The sequence below is a fragment of the Mus caroli genome, unplaced genomic scaffold (assembly GCF_978045245.1).
Source record: "Mus caroli unplaced genomic scaffold, Mus_caroli_1 scaffold_3, whole genome shotgun sequence".
NCBI classification, from domain to species: Eukaryota; Metazoa; Chordata; class Mammalia; order Rodentia; family Muridae; genus Mus; species Mus caroli.
In genome coordinates, this window is record NW_028227258.1 from 98,869,538 (window position 1) to 98,895,607 (window position 26,070).

At 39.3% G+C, this 26,070-nt stretch overlaps 1 protein-coding gene across 2 annotated transcripts in view; it reads left to right on the forward strand.

Moving 5' to 3' along the window:
- The window catches only part of Strit1 (small transmembrane regulator of ion transport 1), a 102,075-nt gene extending 77,002 nt beyond the window's left edge, over nucleotides 1-25,073 (forward strand). The window contains exon 3 of one of the 2 annotated variants that reach the window (XM_085835342.1): nucleotides 24,748-25,073. The gene's annotated coding sequence lies outside the window, so the exon portion shown is untranslated. The other variant, XM_085835340.1, reaches the window with a different exon arrangement.
- The last annotated feature ends 997 nt before the right edge of the window (nucleotides 25,074-26,070 follow it).

The following is a 26,070-nucleotide window of genomic DNA, read 5'->3' on the forward strand; positions in this document are numbered from 1 at the left end:
GCCAGAAGCTAGCACTTCTATTGTGGGAAGCTTTTTATTGAATATTTAATGTCATATTCAGAAGATCTATAAAGAGTTGAGAAACCACCAGACTGATTTCCAGAGTGGTTGTACAAGCTTGCAATTCCACCAACAGTGGAGGAGAGTTCCTCTTTCTCCACATCCTAGTCAGCATCTGCTGTCCCATGAATTTTTGATCTTAGCCATTCTGACTGGTGTGAGATGGAATCTCAGGGTTGTTTTGATTTGCATTTCCCTGATGATTAAGGATGCTGAACATTTTTTCAGGTGTTTCTCAGCCATTCGGTATTCCTCAGGTGAGAATTCTTTGCTTAGCTCTGAGCCCCATTTTTTAATGGGGTTATTTGATTTTCTGGAGTCCACCTTCTTGACTTCTTTATATATATTGGATATTAGTCCTCTATCTGATTTAGGATAGATAAAGATCCTTTCCCAATCTGTTGGTGACCTGTTTGTCTTATTGACGGTGTCTTTTGCCTTACAGAAGCTTTGCAGTTTCATGAGGTCCCATTACCAGAGGATCCCGCAATACCTCTCCTGGGCATATATCCAGAAGATGTTCCAACTAGTAAGAAAGAAACATGCTCCACTATGTTCATATCAGCCTTATTTATAATAGCCAGAATCTGGAAAGGACCCAGGTGCCCCTTAACAGAGGAATGGATACAAAAAATGTGGTACATTTACACAATGGAGTACTACTCAGCTATTAAAAAGAATGAATTTATGAAATTCCTAGGCAAATGGTTGGACCTGGAGGGCATTATCCTGAGTGAGGTAACCCAATCACAAAAGAACTCAAATTATATGTACTCACTGATAAATGGATATAAGCCCAGAAACTTAGAATACCCAAGATATAAGTTACAATTTGCAAAACACATGAAACTCAAGAAGAACGAAGACCAAAGTGTGGACACTTTGCCCCTTCTTAGAATTGGGAACAAAACACCCATGGAAGGAGTTACAGAGACAAAGTTTGGAGCTGAGACAAAATGATGGACCATCTAGAGACTGCCATATCCAGGGATCCATCCCATAATCAGCCTCCACACGCTGACACCATTGCATAGACTAGCAAGATTGTGCTGATAGGACCCTGATATAGCTGTCTCTAGTGAGACTACGCCGGGGCCTAGCAAACACATAAGTGGATGCTCACAGTCAGCTATTGGATGGATCACAGGGCCCCCAGTGGAGGAGCTAGAGAAAATACCCAAGGAGCTAAAGGGATCTGCAACCATATAGGTGGAACTACATTATGAACTAACCAGTACCCCGGAGCTCTTGACTCTAGCTGCATATGTATGAAAAGATGGCCTAGTCGACCATCACTGGAAAGAGAGGCCCATTGGACTTGCAAACTTTATATGCCCCAGTACAGGGGAAAGCCAGGGCCAAAAAGTGGGAGTGGGAGGGGAGGGGGGTGGGGGGAGCGTATGGGAGACTTTGGGGATAGCATTGGAAATGTAAATGAGGAAAATACCTAATTAAAAAAAAAGAGTTGAGGATCATCTATCTATTAAATATATTTAAATTAAACAAACCTTGCTTGTTTCTTGAACTTGCTTTTGCCTTAACTCTGAAAACACATACAGGAGGCTAAATAAAACATATTCCTGTAATTAATTCCATTGATACTTAGCATGACTACAAGTGTAGCTCTGAAGACATTAAAATATTTGAACATTTATATCTTATTGATCATTAACTTGCATTTCTTTTTTGTCTTTAACAGTTTATAATTAGTTGGTAGCTTTTATAATATTAAGATTTTATGGCTTTATCCCTGTTAAATTTGAGCAATAAAAATAACATTGAATTGAGGTTCTTTATGAAAATAAAAATTTGAATTATAGATATAGTTCATACATTAACTGGGACTTTACTAATTCTTCTATGGTGTGCCATTTTGGAATATTGCAGTTTTTTGTATGACATAGTTTATCCAAATGGCTAAAGTTTGAAGTGAACCTTAAAGACAAAGAAGTTAGACAAATATCAGTGTGAAGTTAAGTAGACCTTAGGAATTTATTAATATTGATTACCAAATAGACCTCGTGTATTTATTTTTTTATTATTAATGATCATTCCACTTGTTTACATCTCAAAACATATCCCAGTTCCAGGTTACCCTCTCCACCAGCCCCCATTCCATGATATCCCTCTTCCTGGTAACCCCTTCACAACTTCCCATCCCACATCTGCCCTCCCCACTTCCTATTGCCTGTATGAGAGTGCTCCCCTACTCATCTGCTCTCCTGCCCCACCTCTCCTGCATTCTCCTACTCTGGAACATCAAAATCCCCCAGGACCAAGGGCCACCCCTACTGTTGCTGTCAGGCAAGGCCATCCTCTGCTACATATGTATCTGGAGCCATGGATTCCTCGAGGCACACTCCTTTTTTGGTGGTCTAGTCTCTGGGACAACAGGGTTGTCAGACCAGACTATTTTGTTCTTCCAATGTTGTTGCAATCCACCTCTGGTTCTCCAGTCCTTCTGCCAGCTCCCCCACCAGGTTCCCTGAGTTCAGTCTGATGTTTGGCTCTAAGCATCCACCTCTGCATTGGTCGGTTGCTGGCCAGACTTCCCCAGAAACTGCCATACTTGGTTCTTGTCTGCAAGTACTTCTTGATCATGGCAACAGGGCTTGGTGTCTGCAGACATGTTGTATTCCCAGGTGGGGCCATTCCCCAGTTGGACCTTCCTTCAGTCTCTGTTCCATTTTTTGACCCTGTTATTTCTTTCAACAGAAACATTTCTGGGTAAAAACTTTGAGATGGGTGGGTGGCCCCATCTCTCGACCAGGGGGTGTGTCTGTCTACTGGAGGTGGTCTCCACAGGTTCTGTCTTCCCCCTATGGCTAAAGTCAATCCTACTGGGTCCTGAGAGCCTCACATTTCTCTGGTGTCTGGGACCCTCCAGTGGCTATTCCCAGTTCCTCATCCTCACTGCTACCTATTTTTATTTGATTTACTGACCCTCTGTACCTCTTTCACATCTCCTCCAGATTCTGATACTGCCACCCTTACTTCCTCCTCCTCCTTTCTCCCTCCCTTGTCCCCATCTCCTTCCATCTCCCACAATCGTCCTAATCACACCCCCACCCCCAATGTAGGACTGAAACATCCACCCCCTGTGATCTGTAGGTTGTATCATAGGCATTGAGAACTTTTGGGTTAGTATCCACTTACTAGTTAGTATGCACCATGTGTGTTCTTTTTTGTCTGGGTTACCTCATTCAGGATGATATTTTCTAGTTCCATCTATTTGCCTAAGAATTCATGAAGTCATTGTTTTTAATGGTTGCATAGTACTCCATTGTGTATATGTACCACATTTTCTGTATCCATTCTTCTGTTGAGGGACATCTGAGTTGTTTCAAGCTTCTGGCTATTATAAATAAGGCTGTTATGAACATAGTGGAGCATATGCCCTTGTTGTATGATGGAGCATCTTTTGGCATATGCCTAAGAGAGTTATAGCTGGGTCTTCAGGTAGAACTATTTCCAATTTTCTCAGGAACAACCAGACTTATTTCCAAAGTGATTTTACTAGCTTGCAGTCCTACCGGCAATGGAGGAGTGTTCTTCTTTCTCCACATCCTCACCAACATCTGCTGTCACGTGTGTGTGTGTGTGTGTGTGTGTGTGTGTGTGTGTGTGTGTGTGTGTTTTAAAGTACATCTGTTTATTCCTTAACAATTTTACAAAGGAAAGCAATGTGTCTTGATTATATTCACCCATAGTTCCTTCCTCTCACCCTTTAGGCACCAGGCACCTTAACACATTCTCCTCCTTTCTTTATGTTCACTCTTTTTGTTATTAAACTAATAAAAGTTATTTAAATATATACAACTCAGTATTAACATTTTTAAGTTATCAAAATAATTTATAATAGTTAAATGACTTAAATATACATGATATTTTCTGGGGCTAAAGGTAATATGCACTTAACCAGTTTTTAAAGTCCATTTGGAACATCAAACATGATAGAAATAGAAAAAAAACTCTTATGAAGTCCTCTATGAAAGAAAATTGTGACAAGTTCCTGATTAGACAGAAACCATTCCATCTCAAGGAGAGAATACACAGTGTAACTGTGGCTTCATAGAGTGAATTGGGTAGTGTTCCTTCTGTTTCAATTTTGTGAAATATTATGAAGAGTATAGGTATTAGGTCTTCTTTGAAGGTCTGATAGAATATTGCACTAAACCCATCTGGTGCTGTGCTTTTTTTGGTTGGGAGACTTTTAATGACTGCTTCTATTTCTTTAGGGGTTATGGAACTGTTTAGATGGTCTTAGCCATTCTGACTGGTGTGAGATGGAATCTCAGCATCCTTTTGATTTGCATTTTCCTGGTGACTAAGCATGTTGAACATTTCTTTAAGTGTTTCTCAGCCATTTGTGATTCCTCGGTTGAGAATAATCTATTTAGCCCTGTACTCTACTTTTAAATAGGGTTATTTGGTTCTCTGGTGTTCTTAAGTTCTGTGTATATTTTGGATACTAGCCCTCTATCAGATGTAATATACCTTATCTATTAAACATATGTTGTTATTTAAATAAATTGTCTAGCAGCCTGGTGTCGCACAATTAACAAAGATGTAAGTAGTTAGACATACACTCAAAATTGTAAACCAGTGGTAAATCATGTATCTAGTATCCTGTAGCAAATATAATCTTAAATTTTTACCCAAACCAATCAAAATATCTGAGAGTTGTTGTTGCTTTCTAGGTCTAAACAGGAGATGCAATGATAAACAGAGGTCTAATTATGACTTAGGAATTTTATAATTATTGCTTTATAGCATATAGTCATCTTCAGATAGATGTCACATGGCATATTCTCTTTAACTTTAGTAAAGATGGCTGCCAGTCATGTGGCTGGTTACATATTGATCATATTATAAGCCAAGACAGAGGAGAGTCACATGTTGTTATTTAAAAGCATCTGTTTTCAAGTAGATCTATTTTTAAATATGAGGGTTTAATCCAAGTTATATACACACATATACAAGAAGTTGAATCCAAGTTACATACCAACACACAGAATTGAATCAAGTCACACACACACACACACACACACACACACCCTCTCTCTCACTCATGTATATATTTTAATTATAAGTTATTTGTTACAAGTTTAAGGACAAATTTTTTTTTGCACATTTTATAAATTTAAAACCATACCTAACAAGCAACTTACAAATCCCAAGATAAGAGTGTACAACATAGTCTTGAGAGATTTCTTTGAAAGCAGAGCACAGAGAAATGGTGGAGATGAAATATTTTTATTTATTTATTTTTTTAATTTTTAATATTTTTATTACATATTTTCCTCATTTACATTTCCAATGCTATCCCAAAAGTCCCCCACCCCCTCCCTCCACTTCCCTACCCACCCATTCCCATTCTTTTGGCCCTGGCATTCCCCAGTATTGGGGCATATAAAGTTTGCAAGTCCAATGGGCCTCTCTTTCCATTGATGGCCGACTAGGCCATCTTTCGATACATATGCAGCTAGAGACAAGAGCTCCGGGGTTCTGGTTAGTACATCATGTTGTTCCAACAATAGGGTTGCAGATCCCTTTAGCTCCTTGGGTACTTTCTCTAGCTTCTCCATTGGGAGCCCTGTGATACATCCAATAGCTGACTGTGAACATCCACTCCTGTGTTTGCTAGGCCCCGGCATCGTCTCACAAGAGACAGCTATATTTGGGTCCTTTCAGCAAAATCTTGCTAGTGTATGCAATGGTGTCAGCGTTTAGAAGCTGCTTATGTGATGGATCCCTGGATATGGCAGTCTCTAAATGGTCCATCCTTTCATCACAGCTACGAACTTTGTCTCTGTAACTCCTTCCCTGGGTGTTTAGTTCCCAATTCTAAGAAGGTGCACAGTGTCCACACTTTGGTCTTCATTCTTCTTGAGTTTCATGCGTTTAGCAAATTGTATCTTATATCTTGGGTATCCTAAGTTTTGGGCTAATATCCACTTATCAGTGAATACATATTGTGTGAGTTCTTTTGTGATTGTGTTACTTCACTCAAGATGATGCCCTCCAGGTCCATCCATTTGGCTAGGAATTTCATAAATTCATTCTTTTTAATAGCTGAGTAGTACTCCATTGTGTAAATGTACCATAATTTCTGTATCCATTCCTCTGTTGAGGGACATCTGGGTTCTTTCCAGCTTCTGGCTATTATAAATAGGGCTGCTATGAACATAGTGGAGCATGTGTCCTTTTTACCGGTTGGGACATCTTCTGGATATATGCCCAGGAGAGGTATTGCTGGATCCTCCGGTAGTACTATGTCCAATTTTCTGAGGAACCGCCAGACTGATTTCCAGAGTGGTTGTACAAGCTTGCAATCCCACCAACAATGGAGGAGTGTTCCTCTTTCTCCACATCCTCGCCAGCATCTGCTGTCACCTGAATTTTTGATCTTAGCCATTCTGACTGGTGTGAGGTGGAATCTCAGGGTTGTTTTGATTTGCATTTCCCTGATGATTAAGGATGTTGAACATTTTTTCAGGTGCTTCTCTGCCATTCGGTATTCCTCAGGTGAGAATTCTTTGTTCAGTTCTGAGCCCCATTTTTTAATGGGGTTATTTGACTTTCTGGAGTCCACCTTCTTGAGTTCTTTATATATATTGGATATTAGTCCCTTATCTGATTTAGGATAGGTGAAGATCCTTTCCCAATCTGTTGGTGGTTTTTTTGTCTTATTGATGGTGTCTTTAGCCTTGCAGAAGCTTTGTAGTTTCATGAGGTCCCACTTGTCAATTCTCGATCTTACAGCACAAGCCATTACTGTTCTATTCAGGAATTTTTCCCCTGTGCCCATATCTTCAAGGCTTTTCCCCACTTTCTCCTCTATAAGTTTCAGTGTCTCTGGTTTTATGTGAAGTTCCTTGATCCACTTAGACTTGACCTTAGTACAAGGAGATAGGAATGGATCGATTCGCATTCTTCTACATGTTAACAACCAGTTGTGCCAGCACCATTTGTTGAAAATGCTGTCTTTCTACCACTGGATGTTTTTAGCTCCCTTGTCGAAGATCAAGTGACCATAGGTGTGTGGGTTCATTTCTGGGTCTTCAATTCTGTTCCATTAGTCTATTTGTCTGTCACTATACCAGTACCATGCAGTTTTTATCACAATTGCTCTGTAGTAGAGCTTTAGGTCCGGCATGGTGATTCCACCAGAGGTTCTTTTATCCTTGAGAAGAGTTTTTGCTATCCTAGGTTTTTTGTTATTCCAGATGAATTTGCAGATTGCACTTTCTAATTCGTTGAAGAATTGAGTTGGAATTTTGATGGGGATTGCATTGAATCTGTAGATTGCTTTTGGCAAGATAGCCATTTTTACAATGTTGATCCTGCCAATCCATGAGCATGGGAGATCTTTCCATCTTCTGAGATCTTCCTCAATTTCTTTCTTCAGAGACTTGAAGTTTTTATTATACAGATCTTTCACTTCCTTAGTTAGAGTCACGCCAAGATATTTTATATTATTTGTGACTATTGAGAAGGGTGTTGTTTCCCTAATTTCTTTCTCAGCCTGTTTATTCTTTGTGTAGAGAAAGGCCATTGATTTGTTTGAGTTAATTTTATATCCAGCTACTTCACCGAAGCTGTTTATCAAGCTTAGGAGTTCTCTGGTGGAATTTTTAGGGTCACTTATATATACTATCATATCATCTGCAAAAAGTGATATTTTGACTTCATCTTTTCCAATTTGTATCCCTTTGATCTCCTTTTGTTGTCGAATTGCTCTGGCTAGGACTTCAAGTACAATGTTGAATAGGTATGGAGAAAGTGGACAGCCTTGTCTAGTCCCTGATTTTAGAGGGATTGCTTCAAGCTTCTCACCATTTACTTTGATGTTGGCTACTGGTTTGCTGTAGATTGCTTTTATCATGTTTAGGTATGGGCCTTGAATTCCTGATCTTTCCAAGACTTTTATCATGAATGGGTGTTGGATCTTGTCAAATGCTTTTTCCGCATCTAAGGAGATGACCATGTGGTTTTTGTCTTTGAGTTTGTTTATATACTGGATTACGTTGATGGATTTCCGTATATTGAACCATCCCTGCATCCCTGGGATGAAACCTACTTGGTCAGGATGGATGATTGTTTTGATGTGTTCTTGGATTCGGTTAGCAAGAACTTTATTGAGGATTTTTGCATCAATATTCATAAGGGATATCGGTCTGAAGTTTTCTATCTTTGTTGGGTCTTTTTGTGGTTTAGGTATCAGAGTAATTGTGGCTTCATAGAATGAGTTGGGTAGAGTACCTTCTGTTTCTATTTTGTGGAATAGTTTGTGAAGAACTGGGATTAGATCTTCTTTGAAGGTCTGATAGAACTCTGCACTAAACCCATCTGTTCCTGGGCTTTTTTTAGTTGGGAGACTATTAATGACTGCTTCTATTTCTTTGGGGGATATAGGGCTGTTTAGATCATTAACCTGATCTTGATTCAACTTTGGTACCTGGTATCTGTCTAGGAACTTGTCCATTTCATCCAGGTTCTCCAGTTTTGTTGAGTATAGCCTTTGGTAGAAGGATCTGATGGTGTTTTGGATGTCTTCAGGATCTGTTGTTATGTCTCCTTTTTCATTTCTGATTTTGTTAATTAGGATGCTTTCCCTGTGCCCTCTAGTGAGTCTGGCTAAGGGTTTATCTATCTTGTTGATTTTCTCAAAGAACCAGCTCCTTGATTGGTTGATTCTTTGAATAGTTTTTCTTGTTTCCACTTGGTTGATTTCACCCCTGAGTTTGATTATTTCCTGCCGTCTACTCCTCTTGGGTGAATTTGCTTCCTTTTGTTCTAGTGCTTTTAGGTGTGTTGTCAAGCTGCTAATGTGTGCTCTCTCTAGTTTCCTTTTGGAGGCACTCAGAGCTATGAGTTTTCCTCTTAAAAATGCTTTCATTGCGTCCCATAAGTTTGGGTATGTTGTGGCTTCATTTTCATTGAACTCTAAAAAGTCCTTAATTTCTTTCTTTATTCCTTCCTTGACCAAGGTATCATTGAGAAGAGTGTTGTTCAGTTTCCACGTGAAGGTTGGCTTTCTATTATTTATTTTGTTACTGAAGATCAGCCTTAGTCCATGGTGATCTGATAGGATGCATGGGACAATTTCAATATTTTTATATCTGTTGAGGCCTGTTTTGTGACCAATTATGTGGTCAATTTTGGAGAAGGTACCATGATGTGCTGAGAAGAAGGTATATCCTTTTGTTTTAGGATAGAATGTTCTGTAGATATCTGCCAGATCCATTTGATTCATAATTTCTCTTAGTTTCACTGTGTCTCTGTTTAGTTTCTGTTTCCATGATCTGTCCATTGGTGAAAGTGGTGTGTTGAAGTCTCCCACTATTATTGTATGAGGTGCAATGTGTGTTTTGAGATTTACTAAAGTTTCTTTAATGAATGTGGCTGCCTTTGTATTTGGAGCATAGATATTCAGGATTGATAGTTCCTCTTGGAGGATTTTACCTTTGATGAGTATGAAGTGTCCCTCCCTGTCTTTTTTAATGACTTTGGGTTGGAAGTCAATCTTATCAGATATTAGAATGGCTACTCCAGCTTGTTTCTTCATGCCATTTGCTTGGAGAATTGTTTTCCAGCCTTTCATTCTGAGGTAGTGTCTATCCTTTTCTCTGAGATGAGTTTCCTGTAAGCAGCAAAATGTTGGGTCTTGTTTGTGTAGCCAGTTTGTTAGTCTATGTCTTTTTATCGGGGAGTTGAGTCCATTGATATTAAGAGATATTAAGGAAAAGAAATTGGTGTTTCCTGTTATTTTTGATGTTAAAGTTGGCATTTTGTTCTTGTGGCTGTCTTCTTTTAGGTTTGTTGAGGGATTACCTTCTTGTTGTTTCTAGGGCGTGGTTCCTGTCCTTGTATTGGTTTTTTTCTGTTATTATCCTTTGAAGGGCTGGATTCGTGGAGAGATAATGTGTGAATTTGGTTTTGTCATGGAATACTTTGGTTTCTCCATCTATGTTAATTGAGAGTTTGGCTGGGTATAGTAGCCTGGGCTGGAATTTGTGTTCTTTTAGTGTCTGTATAACATCTGTCCAGGATCTTCTGGCTTTCATAGTCTCTGGTGAAAAATCTGGTGTAATTCTGATAGGCTTGCCTTTATATGTTACTTGGCCTTTTTCTCTTACTGCTTTTAGTATTCTATCTTTATTTAGAGCATTTGTTGCTCTGATTATTATGTGTCGGGAGGTATTTCTTTTCTGATCCAGTCTATTTGGAGTTCTGTAGGCTTCTTGTATGTTCATGGGCATCTCTTTCTTTAGATTTGGGAAGTTTTCTTCTATAATTTTGTTGAAGATGTTTGCTGGTCCTTTGAGTCGAAAATCTTCATTCTCATCCACTCCTATTATCCGTAGGTTTGGTCTTCTCATTATGTCCTGTATTTCTTGGATGTTTTGAGTTAGGATCTTTTTGCATTTTCCATTTTCCTTGATTGTTGTGCCGATGTTCTCTATGGAATCTTCTGCACCTGAGATTCTCTCTTCCATCTCTTGTATTCTGTTGCTGATGCTCGTATCTATGGTTCCAGATTTCTTTCCTAGGGTTTCTATCTCCAGTGTTGCCTCATTTTGGGTTTTCTTTATTGTGTCTACTTCCCTTTTTAGGTCTAGTATGGTTTTGTTCATTTCCATCATCTGTTTGGATGTGTTTTCCTGTTTTTCTGTAAGGACTTCTACCTGTTTGATTATGTTATCATGTTTTTCTTTAAGGATTTGTAACTCTTTAGCAGTGTTCTCCTGCAATTCTTTAAGGGATTTTTGTGCTTCCTCTTTATTGTCTTCTTCCTTTTTAGCAGTGTTCTCCTGCATTTCTTTAAGTGTGTTATTAACGTCCTTCTTGAAGTCCTCTATCATCATCAGGAGATATGCTTTTAAATCCGTGTCTAGCTTTTCCGGTGTGTTGGGGTGCCCTGGACTGGGTGAAGTGGGGGTGCTGGGTTCTGATGATGGTGAGTGGTCTTGGTTTCTGTTAGTAAGATTATTACGTTTACCTTTCGCCATCTGGTAATCTCTGGGGTTAGTTGTTATCGTTGTCACTATTTAAAGATTGGAGCAGAAGCTGTGTTCCACTCACCAGCAGTCTCTAAATCCTGCGGCGGGGGTCGTGGGTAGCTGACGGTACCCCGGTGCTGGTCCAGCCGGAAGAGGCCTGTGGTCCTACTCAGGCCGTTTTTCTGCTTCCCTAACTAATGCAGTCTCAGGTCCCGCGCAATTGGATTGGAGCAGAAGCTGTGCTCCACTCACCAGAAGTCTTAAGATCCTGTGGCGGGTGTTGTGGGCAGTTGGCGAGTGTCAGCAGACCCTGCGCCCCAGCTGCTCAGGTGCTTTTCTGACCGGAAGAGCGAAATATTTTTAGGAGTGGAAAGTAGAACATTAGAGATAAGAGATTTGGGTTCATTTGTTTGTGTAGTTACAGAAGTGTTACCATCTGCAAGGATTTGGAAATCAAGGGCCTTTTTTTTTTCCATTGATTTGTACTGAGACAAAGCTGGAGTAATAAAATCTAAGTATCTGGAGGATGAGAGAGAGGGGGAAGTAAATTGCAACACCATTGGGAGTAGTCCTATAACATCCAGGAGGGAGCTGAGAACTGAAGCTGTGGTGTTGCAGGCTGGAGCCAAAATTAGCCAAGAGAATGCAGGGGAAAAGGGAGCCAAGTAAGTGTCTTTAGTAGGGAGAACCATGGATATAGTCGAGGGAGAAAGCTTGTCCGTGTAGTGGGTGCCCCAAGGGCTCAGCATCTGGCTCGAGGAGCCAGTGAGACACTTATGGCATTGAGCAAGAACAGCAATGGTTAAAGGACAGGGAGAAACAACCAGGACCCGGGAAGCACATAGGTGCCTCTGTAGAGAGAAGCAGCAGCTGAAGAGTTGGACTCTAGAATTTGGAATCACATTCACAAAGGATCTGTATATACCTTAGGAGACTTGGTTAGAAGCAGATGCTGCAGAGGAGAACAGGTATATGTTGGGTGTGTGCATGCTGCAGCCTTTTGGCTGGCCTGCTGGCCACCCCTTCCTTTTTCCAAGCCCCCCAACCTTGGTCCCTCTTGCTAGGACAGACTTGGGCTTCTATTCCCACTTTGCAACAAACTTACAGACCCATCAACCATAAATTAAAGACACGACATTTACACAGCATGTGTGTGTTGGGGGACCAGACCCCCCCAAAGAGCAGAGCTTGGAACAAAGAAATGGGGAGGCCATGGGGATTTCCCTTACATTTCCTTGACCACTGGCAGTAGTTATACAAGTCCCCAATAATTTTGGGATCCAGGGTGCTGCTGGGCAGCCATTTTGACTGATTATTAAAGGGGTATTGAGAACAGATTAGACTATAAGATGGATGAGTTTAGAGGTTCTTAAGTGGGGACCTAGCAGTCCTCACTAAGCAGTGTCATAGGTTTTCCAAGAGGCATTCCAAAGGCAAGGTAAGAGGTATGGATAACACAGCTTCCATAGGTGAGGAAGCATGAGGTGGGTGTGGATGTGGGTGTAGGTGTGGGTGGGGAGATGGTGGGGGATAGGTGGAGGGAGGGGTCCTCTCCACAGCCTGAAGTCCAAGGTGTCCCCAGGACCCACTAGAACTGAATAAGGAAGGCATAAGCTGTACAGTGGGTTGTTACCTCACTGGACAGGGACCAGAGGTAAAGAGCCTGAGAAGACAGGGTTCCTGGAATTAGGAATTCCAAATGAAGACAAAAGGTGGTTTTATTAAACTCAAAAACAAAGTCTCATCTAAGGGAAAGGGTTGGAGGTGAAGTCAGTGAAGAGAGTCAACTGTAGCTTTAAAGACTGTGGCTCTGGGTACCTCCCCCTTCAGGAAGGATAGAACGGTGTCTTCTTCCATCACTTTCTTGAATTCAGGGAAGTATTTATGCCGACTGAAGGAAAAACTTACCAATTTCTGCTAATGCATGGGTTACTCAGCAGTGGATTAGCTGGTATGTGAGTCTGTTGCAAGTGGACTGCAGATGAGGGATTAGATCTCAATGTGGCTTAGACCCCCAAAGTTGGGGAGTAGGCAGGCACCAAGATATCCTACTGAGTCTTGGCAGCAATGTTAGGGTTTTGCAGCGAAGTACCTTGGTGGATTGCTCAGGACCGAAGAGTGCTCCAAAGATCACACATCAGATCTCATATAAGAGATTTATTGGGAGGGGCAACAAAAGGCATCCTGGACTGGAGACAAGAGAGAGACAGAGAAACTAAAAGTGATTGAGCATGAGAGAGGGCTGGGATGGTGGGAACATTTTAAAGTGTACGGAGTGTCACAATTGGTGGCTAGTGATGACATGGTTGCTGGCACTAAGTAGCTAAAAGCAGGCCTGGGAGCCCCTAGTTAATGACATATTTTATCATAGCAACAATCAATACAGATCCCCGATGTATCAAATGGTCATATATAAAATTATGAAATGACAAATAATTTAAAAACACATAGGTAAATCTTTCTATAGCTCAAATATTCAAATATGAAGTAAAGCTAAGTAAAATCCAAAAATGCCTGTATGGCACAAATATCCCATTAGGCAGGATTTTTTTAACAACAAGAAGGTAAAGGATCTCCAGCTCATATTACAAATGAGAGGGACAAAAAGAATGTACCAGTTGAAATAGAAATTGGTCTATGCCCTATATAAAGAAATTTGGTATTAACAGTCAAAATTACAGCTGCATTTACCTGCTGGCAAAGCAAGCCCACCACTGAGTATTTCTCTATCCCCTTTGCAAGATGATACAGCATGAAGATATTTTTCACTGTGATGCTTTCTGGTTACCAGTCCAACCAGTGCCAAGGGAGGACTGAAGAAATAGTGCCTGCATACTTAAATGATGAAACACGTCACCACTATAAACATATGGACACCATGCGTAGCTATGGAAAGATATATGGTTACACAAGGAAAGTAAGGAGCAGAGCAGAATATGTAGGATAATTGCTGTGCAAGGAGGGGAGAGGAAGACAGTTCACTATTCTCTTACATTTGAATTAAAAGCCTAAAATAAAGAACTAGAAAAATAAGAGATGCGCATTGGTTCAGCAGGGGTGGGCATGGGATGCTTGTCTTTTATTTCCAAACATCCTGTGGCTTTATTAGAAGTGAGAAGACCTGACAGTAGATTGGAATGCTTGGGCTTACAAGGTGGGGAAGTACCTGCAATTGAATTACTTATATATATATATTTTTAAATAATTTCTTTTGTATTTTGAAACTATAATAACTTCAAGCCTACCCATATACCTCTCCTCAGTCTTCTCAAATTCATAGTTTCCTTTTTCATTAATTCTTGATATATATCAACAAGAATATATATTTCTATTAATTTTATATATTTTCTGTGAAATATTTTATAATATAAAATTTATAACACATGTTAACTTTAACATAGTCCTCAAATATACACTGCTGAGAATTGTTTTAAACATTTTTCTTGTCTAATTTGTAATTGTAAAGCTTGCTTCAGGTTAAAAAAAAGAAAATATAAATATTGTGGAATGATATCATGTCAAATGAGAGCTGTTATGGGAAAATAAAGACAAGTCAGTCATCCGCAGATGTTTGCTCTGAAGAAGCCACCCGTGAAGTTCAGAGTGACATTGAGTTGGCTTCTGCCAGATGGACATTGTAGTGACTACTGGACATCAAAAAGAAGGCGATGCAGAAAAAAAAAAAAACATTATATTATGATGAAAAAAAGTTGAAACACAGATGTACTTAAGCACCTCTGTAATGCTTGGGTCCAGATTGTATATGAGACAGAGAAAAGTTCATAACAATGCACTTCTTCCATGCCAATTAACTAGCTTGGATTTTATGCCTAATGTAACAAGGAAGTCACAGTAAGAATAACAAAGAAAGTGATATTATTAGATTTGTATTTCAGAAAGAAAACTGGCAGAGGGAAGTGATCTGTGGGCCAAACATGGTGAAGCTGTAAGAGTCTCTGGCAGAGTAGGTCCCTTCTCAGCGTAGCTGCAGTTCACACACTGGACTGTAGTTGAAAATTTATACTGGGCTAGATCACTGAAACACAAAGTTTCATAACTTCTATTAGTTTCACTGTGATTCTGTTTAGTTTCTGTTTCCATGATCTGTCTGTTAATGAGAGTGGGGTGTTTAAGTGTCTCACTATTATTGTGTGTGGTACAATGTGTGCTTTGAGCTGTAGTAAAGTTTCTTTCATGAATGTGGATGCCCTTGCATTTGGAGCATAGATGTTCACAATTGAGAGTTCATATTGGTAGATTTTAACTTTGATGAGTATGAAGTGTCCTTCTTTATCTTTTTTGATAACTTTAGGTTGAAAGTCCATTTTATTCAATATTAGAACAGCTACTTCAGCTTGTTTCTTGGGAGCATTTGCTTGGAAAATTGTTTTCCAGCCTTTTACTCTGAGGTAGTGTCTGTCTTTGTCCCTGAGGTGGGTTTCCTGTATGCAGCAAAATGTTGGGTCCTGTTTACATAACCAGTCTGTTAGTCTATGTCTTTTTATTGGGGAATTGAGTCCATTGGTATTAAGAAATGTTAAGGAAAATAAATTGTTGCTTCCTGTTATTTTTGTTGTTAGAGTTGGAATTCTGTTCAAGTGGCTATCTTATTTTAGGTTTGTTGAAAGATTACTTTCTTGCTTTTTCTAGTTTCCCTCCTTGTGTTGAAGTATTCCATTTATTATCCTTTGAAGGGCTGGATTTGTGGAAAGACATTTTTGTAAATTTGGTTTTGTCATGAAATACCTGGGTTTCTCCATTTATGGTAATTGAGAGTTTTGCTGGGTATAGTAGCCTGGGCTTGCATTTATGTTCTCTTAGGGTCTGTATGACATCTGCCAAGAATCTTCTGGCTTTTATAGCCTTTGGTGAGAAGTCAGGTGTAATTCTGATAGGTCTGCCTTTATATATTACTTGACCTTTTCCCCTTACTGCTTTTAATATTTTTTCTTTGTTTTGTGCACTTGGTATTTTCATTATTATATAATGGGAGGAATTTCTTTTCTGGTCTAAACTGTTTGGAGTTCTGTAGGCGTCTTGTATGTTCATGGGCATCTCTTTCTTTAGGTTAGGGAAGTTTTCTTTTATAATTTGATGAAGATGTTTACTGGCCCTTTACGTTGGAAATCTTCATACTCTTCTATCCCTATTATCCTTAGGTTTAGTCTTCTCATTGTGTTCTGGATTTCCTGGATGTTTTGAGTTAGGATCTTTTTGCATTTTGCATTTTCTTTGACTGTAGTGTCAATGTTTTCTATGGTATCTTCTGCACCTGAGATTCACTCTTCTGTCTCTTGTATTCTGTTGGTGATGCTTGCATCTATGACTCTTGATCTCTTTCCTAGGTTTTCTATCTCCAGAGTTGTCTCCCTTTGTGATTTCTTTATTGTTTCTACTTCCATTTTTAGATCCTGGATGGTTTTGTTTAATTCCTTTACCTGTTTGGTTTTGTTTCCTGGTAATTCTTTAGGAGATTTTTGTGTTTCCTCTTTAAGGGCTTCTACCTTTTTACCCGTGTTCTCCTGTATTTCTTTAAGGAAAATTTTTATGTCCTATTTAAAATCCTCTATCATCAGTATGAGATATGATTTTAAATTGGAATCTTACTTTTCTGATGTGTTGGGGTATCCAGGACTTGCTATAGTGGGAGTACTGGGTTCTGATGATGCCAAGTAGTCTTGATTTCTGTTGGTAAGATACTTGTGTTTTTCTTACACCATCTGGTAATTTCTGATGTTAGATGTTCTTGCTGTTTCTGACTGGAGCTTGTTCCTCCTGTGTGTCTGTAAGCCTGTGTCAGCACTCCTTCGAGACCAGCTCTCTCCTGAGTCCTGGGGTCATAGCATTTCCTGGAGATGAGCCATCCTCTTGCAGAAACAGTGCACAGAGGGCTGTGGAACAGCCCCACCTCCTGGGTACAGATGGAAGCAGGAAGGACCCTGCTCAGTAGCTCTGCTGCTTCTGTGCTCCTGGCTAGTCCCACCTTAGACAGTCACTTGAGAGAAAATGGAGATTTCACCTGAATACTCAGGGTCAGAGCCCTCCCTGGAGACAAGCTCTTCACTGGTAGGAACAGTGCAGAGCTATATTTTTATTTTAAATATAAATATATGTATTTTAAAATTATAAAGCCTCTGGAAAAAAGAGACATCAGCTGAATAGCACATAAAAGCAAAGTAATGTTTTGGTGAAACAAATTTAAAAAGTGCTGTAGACCATCACACAGCACACACAAATGGTGTTGCATGTAATTTTCAAGTGCACAATTGCTCCTTGCCTAGTGGTGACAACAGTGGTCTCACCCAGCCCCCACGGCTAGCTTTGCCAAGACACTTCAGTCTGGTCTCTGTTCTTTGCCCAGTGTCACAAAAGTCATCTCACCCAGTGCCCACAGCTAGCTTTGCCAAACCTCTATTGATTGCCTGACGTTGTGTCCTTTTTCTTGTCCACCTAGTTGCTGCTGATTGAAAACGTCAGACAGTCTTAATACTTTTAAACCATCCAGAAAACACAACTGCTGGATGAAGAATATCCTGCCCCATCCCCCTTATTCCCCACAGCCTCTACAAACTATGTCTGTTGCTTCCTATCTGCTTCCTAGTCAGGGTTCCTATTCCTGCACAAGCATCATGACCAAGAAACAAGTTGGGGAGGAAAGGGTTTATTCAGCTTACACTTCCACATTGCTGTTCATCACCAAAGGAAGTTAGGACTGGAACTCAAGCAGGCCAGGAAGCAGGAGCTGATATAGTGGCTATGGACGCATGTTACTTATAGGCTTGCTTCCCCTGGCTTGCTCAGCTTGTTTTCTTATAGAACCCAGGACTACCAGCCCAGGGATGGCACCGCTCACAATGGGCACCCCCTCTTTGATCACTAATCGAGAAAATGCCTTACAGCTGGATCTTAGGGATGCATTTCCTGAAGTTCCTTTCTCTGTTATAACCCCAGCTTGTATCAAGTTGACACAAAACCAGAAGCCTGGCCCAATCTCCCTCTCTTTCTCCTCCTCTTCCTCCTGGGCCCCAGAAATCCCACATATCCTTCACCCAGTGATTGGCTTCTGTTGTCTTTATTGACCAGTTAAAATGGGGAGAAGGTTCACATGGAATCACCTAAGTACATCGTGACTAGTCAGAGCATTCCCTCTTGAGGAAGCAGAATTACCATCAAAATACAAAAAGTACTAGGGCAATCTTTTGTTCCCAAAAGATTCTGATAGATGGATTGAAGGACCTTTAGATACATTTTTTTCAGAGTGTGGACCAGTGCAAACCACACTCCTTCATGTGGTGTCTTCAAGCAATGTCATTAAAAATATCTATCTATCTATCTATCTATCTATCTATCTATCTATCTATCTATCTATCTATTTATCTACCTACCTATCTATCATCTATAAAATTTAAAGCCTCAAGAGCAAAAAAAAAAAAAAATCTATTCAGTGTAACACTATATCAAAAGGCTAAGAACTCCAAAGTAAATGTAGTCTTTGATTTTATCTTTTGATTGCAAGCAAAAAGGACAATGTTATAGGGCTGTTTAACTTTTGTAGCTCTTCATTGGTCCTAGATATTGATGCTCTGATCTATCATTAATAAAGATATCATTTTCCTGATCTGGGCTAGCTTTCATTCAAGTGATTGTTTTCTTTGCTTCTCACACGCCTTTTAGTTTTATCTAATCCCATTTGTCAGTTCCTAGGATTAGTTCTGTGCAGGAAGTATTGTCTCTGCCTGTATCTTGTAGAATCTTACAGGATTACTTTTGAGTCATCACTCTGTTCCATTGGTTTACATGCCCTGGTAGTACTAACTTTGTTTTAACATGTCAGACGGACCCGAACCACATGTAAATCATGTGTCTCCAGACAGCAATTCCATTCACTGCACTTTTTAAAGGTAGTAAAATTGTTCTGTGAGCTGGGTGGTGGTAGTGCACACCTTTAATCCCAGCACTTGGGAGGCAGAGGCAGGCAGATTTCTGAGTTTGAGGCCAGCCTGGTCTACAGAGTGAGTTCCAGGACAGCCAGGGCTACACAGAGAAACCCTGCTTGAAAAAAAAAATGTGCTGTGAATATGGATTCCAAGCTCAAGTGATTGTGGAAATGTCTGAGTTTAGAAAATTAAAATAACTTTCTTCATTGTATTATAGGATGGCATAGAGTTTTTATATTCTAGTGTTCATTCAAATATATATATTGAATATCTATTCAATATAATATATATAATAAAATGAGCCCCATGCTTCAAATTTATTTTGTTGTTTAAGTTTCTTGTGATATATTAATTAATATCCAGAATAAGTGATCTATAGATGATGATTAGAGAAAGGTTAATGTAGATTTATTTTTAAGAAGTTGTTTTTATTTTATGTGTGTGATTATTTTTGCCTGAATATATCTGTGCACCATATGTGTGCAGTGTCCACAAAGACTAGAAGAGAACACTGGATCATCTGGAACTGGAGTTACAGATGTTACAGATGATGATGCTGCCATATGGGTGTTGGAAATTGAGCCTGGATCTTCTGGAAGAGCAACTTATGCTCTTAACTCTTTTTATTACTCAATCGTCTCTCCTGGGCTAATCTCTCAAGATAGATAGATAGATAGATAGATAGATAGATAGATAGATAGATAGATAGATAGATAGATAGATAATAGAAAAATAGAATAATTCATTTATCTAGTATGTGTGTGTGTGTGTGTGTGTGTGTGTGTGTGTGTGTGTATGCACACATGTATCTGGGGCAGGAGGCCAGGGGACAACTTTCAGGAATCAGTTTTCTCCTTCAGTCCTGGAGCTGGCCCTTGGATTAACAGGCTTGCTGGCAAGAACCTTTACCCATGAGCCATCTTTCCAACCATAGATTTTTAAATCAGACAGTTTATGCAATGACTTAGGAAAAACAGCAATAACTGATATGTTGACTATATCAACTCACCACTGATTTGGACCAAAGAAAATGACCTTGTGGAAAGTAAAACAACAAGGGTTTTATAAAAAGTTCCTGTCCAAAAAACACTTTGTTTATTTTGACCCAGAAAATAAAAATAGAAGTGGTGATGCAAATCTCCTTTGGATTATTTGTTTTATATAGTTTGTGTCTTTCTTTCATGGCCTTTGTCTTTGCTAGCAGAGTGTGGATTCTGCTGCATACAGCCTTGACACACATGGTTGATAAGGATACAGTACTTAATTCAGAACCCATCAAATTAAAGTTTTACATTCAACCTAAAGAATTTTTAAAATTACATTTTATGTAATTATATTGTACATACACGTATGTAGGTGGGTGCACATGTACCACAACATGCATGTGGAGGTCACCTGTCAATTTAAAGGAATCAGTTCTCTCCTTCCAACTATGTGGGTTCCAAAGATCAAACTCGGCTTATTAGGAGTGGCAGCAAGAGGGTCTGCCCACTAGGCCATCTTTCCTACCCCTAAAAATTCTGGAAAAACTGGTTTGAATCCAGGATTTCATTACTTTACTTTTAAAGTTGTTTCTACAGTAATAAAAATCAGAATCTGTAAGCTTAAATTTTTATAGTTGTTCTCAAGTGTCATATTAAAATCCTTTATACTGATACACATTCTGAGTACTTCTAGTATAATTCAACTCGTTTATTTCAGCATCATAGTTGGCAGCTGGGAAGGTCTAACTAGTTTCTTAAATAATGAACAATTGTTCTTTCATGAGTTCATATGATGCCAGGCTTTAACCTTGCTGTTCCTGTTAAGGTGTGCCAAATGAATTATCTCAACTGGCCTTCACAAAAGCGTTCCGAAGTAGATGCAATTATTTTGCCCATTTCACAGATGGGGCTTTTATAGCAAAGATAAATATCCCCTAGGGCTCCAGTTTGTATGGAACAGTTGCCTGATGGCTGTCTACTCCACTGACTGCCCCTCATTCTTAGTGTCAATTTGGAATAGTTGAAGACAGAGCTCTTGAAATCCATCTGGTTTTCCAAGGTCTTTCAAGCCTCATAAATTTGTGAGAATCCAAACATAGTTTGTTTACTGTTCACATGAATGAGTCTATATTTGGCAACTCCCAGGGCTCTCTTAATAATTAAAAACCCACAGTGCTCAAATCATCGTGGGAGTGAAAGATTAATAGGAACAAAGAGTTAGCTAATCGTGTTTAATAGGGCCAGCATGTGTAGCTGAATAAGGAGGAGAAAGGAAATAGTTCCCTCATAGATGTGATGCTACAAGGGTAGCATGTTAGATTGTGCTCCCAGAGCTTGTGTTCCCAGAAATGAGAGATAGAAATCCAGGCGCTGTTGATCATGGGGGGTACTTTGCAATAACAACCATAGTGGACCAAATGCAGCAAACATCCCAAGGACTCAGACTTTTGAAAACTGCTCTGACAACTTTTGCTATAAATGACTTATTGCTCACGGACACCTTGGCAGATATGCCCAAATGAATGCTTTAGCAGGCTGACTTCTAAAAGGTCATGTGATTCAAATTAATGTATGTGCACGGATACTTCCTCTTTCACTTAAATATGTCTTGGTTTCTATTTTATTTCCTTTTTGTCTCTGCTTGAAAAATGTTCCATCAAGAAACAAATGATAGTCTCTGTAATCATCTGGAAGTCGATTAAAGCCACATTGCATGACATGGCATTTACTTTGAGAGGAAGAACTACGGTTAATGATTTTTGACCATCAAATACTCAACATTCTAGATTGATGAAGATCAAATTATAATCTCCGTCCTTGTTTGAACTCCTGTCCCTTTAAATGTTGAGGTTTTCAATATGTATTTTCTTACTAATCTGCCCCAATCCCTGTCTCCACTGAGTGAGCATTTTCGTGGGGATTTCCACATAAACATCAAAAGTCTGCTACCACAGGAAATCAGGCAGAGGCACTGAGAGGGGAGTGAAACTTGATATCCAAGGAGGCAGAGTTGGACTCCAGCTGTGAGTGTTATGGAACTTATCCCAGAGGCAGTGTCTTCAAACTTATGTTCAAGAAATTCCCTGGTTTCAATGAAGAGGTAGGTAGGAATTTCAAACTTACAAGCCGCTCAAATCAAACAGGAGAAGCGAGGTTTGTGGGTAATTAAAAAACAACATACCAGTTTAAAGGCATCACGGATCCAAATGAAAAACAAAACAAAATACAGACACATTCATGTCAGACTCAGTCTATAAGCACAGTTTTGAACCTTTGAGTTAAGGATCAAAGGGCATGAGATCAGTCAACAAACTCCATTGAGCACCCACAAACTTCAAATCTACCCTTTTATTGCCTTGCTCATAAATATGAGCAAACAGATAACTAAGAGAACCCCCAGTCTGAAAGATAAAGACACCCATACAGTAGGTAAACTGCATAAACATGTAAACCTGGAAACGAAAACTACCATGTCCTCAGGGGAAGAGGAAAAGATACTGTGTCCTTGAAGCATGAACAAATGGATCATTTAGAGTCTTAAAAACATAAAATGTGATAGCAAATATTTATTTCAAAAATTCCTTGATAGTTGTTGGAAAATAGAATTGAGAAGATCTCCTATAAAGCAGACTGTGTTCTCTCACCAGGGAGCCAGAATAAAATATCACAGTCTGGGTGGCCCAAGGAACACAAATTTCTCACAAGCCTGGACTCTGGAAGTCTGTGCTTTAGGAACCAATGTGACTAGGATATTCTGAGGTCTGTGGGTGGCCATCTCCCTGGTCACACTCTGTCTTCCTCTATGTGTTCCTGTGCCCAAATCAATTTTTTATCAAAATATTAAACTTATTGGGCTGGTGTGCACCCTTAATGACCTATTTCACTTCTTATCTTTGTAAAGACCCTAGTCCTATCCTGAGGCAACCAGGATCGGGGTTCCAACATTTAAATTAGAGCAAGGCTAGCTATCCAGCATGTCCTATGATCCAAAATATTTGAAAGTAGACTAGAAAAAAAACCAAAGGTATGAGCATCTGCTCTTCAAAATGTGTGAGTTTAAGAAGAAAAGAACAAGCACAAATGAAGGAAGTCATGAGTGGGAGTGTTTAAGAAAGTTTCTCTGAAATAAAAGATTCGGTTCAAAAGACTAGACGAGGCTGTAAATGCATGAAAAAAAAATGAATGAAGATAGTTTGAGGCCAGAGCAATTATGAAAAGGTCTCAGAATATAGAAACAAATGGAAGATCCTATGGACACCTTTTGAGAAAAGCAGTTCATAGCAATAAAACACAGAACAGAATGGCTTCATGCATCTCTACAGCAGTGTTCAGCTAAACCACAATGGCGGAATGCCTTCACATTTTGGAGAGAGAGAAAAGAATTCTGTTTGAACTTGGTAACTTGGAAAGTTCTAAGACTAACAGAAAGGACAGCTATCCTTGAAGCTTCTGGGGACGATAGTCACCAACACAGAAGCAAACCAAAAGAGCTTGGGCAGACAATGACTCACTCACAGCTGCCCATGAATACAGGAACATGACAATATATTTGAATTAAATGGTCTGGGATGATGCTGGGACCACAGAAGTTTTCTATGCTTCCAGGTTATTTTTAGCTGTACTCAGGGTGTATTCTGGGGAGACAGGGAGTCTCCATGGTAGCAGAAGAGACTTGGTAAAGTATTCTACCCTGAGAATGGGGTGCCACTCCTGTCAGATGAAACTTGTTGGAAAACAACCTAGAGAATTTGAATTAATGAAGCAGATATAAAAGCCATAAGACTAGCATAGGGTTTTAGACTCTGGCTTCTTAAAAGTGTGGATCAGGGTCTACATGGTGTCATAGAATGAGTGCCGGGGTTGTGAAAATTTTAGTAGCAATAAATGGTTTGGAATACATGATGACTAAAATTTTTTTTCAAAATCAAATCCAAAATGAATCAGGGTGTTTTGGCATACCCTTGTTATACTTGGTGACTTCCCTGCTGGCTTGCTGATAAATATAACTTTCTCATTTTTAGCTGTGTGCATCACCACACCATGCCATGGGGATGAGGGCTAGAAAACAAAAGCAAGTGCCAAGAGTATTATATGTTAGGAACTGCAGTGCTTTACTGTACTGTACCTGCAAAAGTTTCTGTTCTTATGGAAACATAATCTTTTTATATGGAAACAGTGACCTAATATTTTCATACTATTGTTCCTTAGCATGAAAGTGTCAAATTATTATGTCTTTACATTATATTGTGTTATAATTGATTTGTAAAATTGCTGTTTCAGTTGCTGACTTGAGTTTCATAAACTACTGTTAAATAAATTTTGACTTGGGATTAGGACAAAATTTCAAATATTTTTTTAATGACTCCAATCCTGATTCTGTCACTTTGTATTTATGCAAAGCAGAATTCTCAGAATTGATGATTAAGTTCTGGAAAATTATGATGCTTGAAGTCTTGTAACTAATATTAAGCTAATACTTAACTCTTTATGTATTAATGAATAAGCAGTCATCTCATTGGTATGTAAATATCCATTTCTCTTTAGTAGACAGTGTCTAATTTACTGCTCTATTGCTGTGAACTGCTCTGAGTTTTAGCTGACACCATAGTCAAGGCAACTCTAATATAAATAAAAAAAAAAAAGAAATTCAACTGTGGGCTTGTTTACAGGTTTAGAGGATCAATTCATGACCATCATGGTAGGAAGAAGACAGTCATGGCACTGGAGCAGTAGCTGAGAGTTTTACATCCTGTTCCACAGACAGGAGGAAGAAGAGGAGGAGGAGGAGAAAGAGGACGAGAAGGAGGAAAAAGAAGAAGAAGAAGGAGGAGAAGAAGAAGAAGAAGAAGAAGGAGAAGGAGAAGAAGGAGAGAGAGAGAGAGAGAGAGAGAGAGAGAGAGAGAGAGAGAGAGAGAGAGAGAGAGAGAGAGAGAGAGAGAGAGAGAAATTGGGTCTGTCCAGTGTTTTCCACAACCACAGATGATAGAAATATATATACAATTTTCTTGTACAATGGTGGGCCTCAGTGGCATATAGCCAATTGTCTTCTTCCATGGTGGGGTGTTGATGTGTAATGGGAAAAATAAAAGCTTGAAAGTTTAAGTATTTTATTCAGAGCATTTGACTGCTTACATCAACATTTTAGCACAAACTGAGCTTCATAAATGTAAAGATAGAGAGAGGGTAGGAGAGTGATTTAAACATGGATTTCTGAAAGATGAACCAGATCTAGAAAATAAATTTTAGTTGAGGTATCAGTGTGGAAGATGGGATAAGATGAACAAGCTGTGAATTCCTTGAACAATAAAACCTGCCCACAATTTCCCTTCAGGAGACTCGGGTCATTTAAGGAACTGCAGAATCCTGGGTTTTGATTTTTTACTATTTTTTCCTTTATCTTGTTGCTGACCTGACTGTTTGCATGAGACACAGGTTCACTTCCCATTTCGTTTTACTTGGGGGAATGCAATGATAGTGAAGCAGAGTTAGGTGCTGTCGTGGAGGACTGATACACATAAAAAGGTTAAATAAAGATGTGGCCGAAAAGATATTATTCAGAAGGGGTAAATAAAATAATATACTCTGTGTACTGTGCACTTTCCTGAGCTACCCCATGAGTCATTTTCAGGGTTGGTATGTACTCAACAGGTTAGGAGGAACAAGGCTGGATAATGAAAAGATATTCTAGCAACATAAGCAAAATGAGCTTTGATAAGGGAAAAGGAAGAGAAATGATACAAGGCATATTAGAAGGTAAAGTCCGAGGAATTAAAGAGTGATGATTTAGTGACAATGGCAGTTGAGAGCAATGGAGTAGTGAGGAAGACATTAAGCACTGAGAGAAATGACACAAGCAAGAAAAGGTCCCAAAGGAAGAGCCTTTAGGTTTATTTTAAACACATTGCTATTCATATAAAATTAGCTGACGAGGTGTCGATGTATGCTGAATACATAAAATTAGATCTCCAGAGAGAGCTGTACAGGTTCACATAAAATCAAGAGTACTAGATAATATTTAAAGCCACACATCCAGAAAGTATTATGAAAAGGAGTCGTAGAAAATAAGAAGAAAAAGAGTGTTCT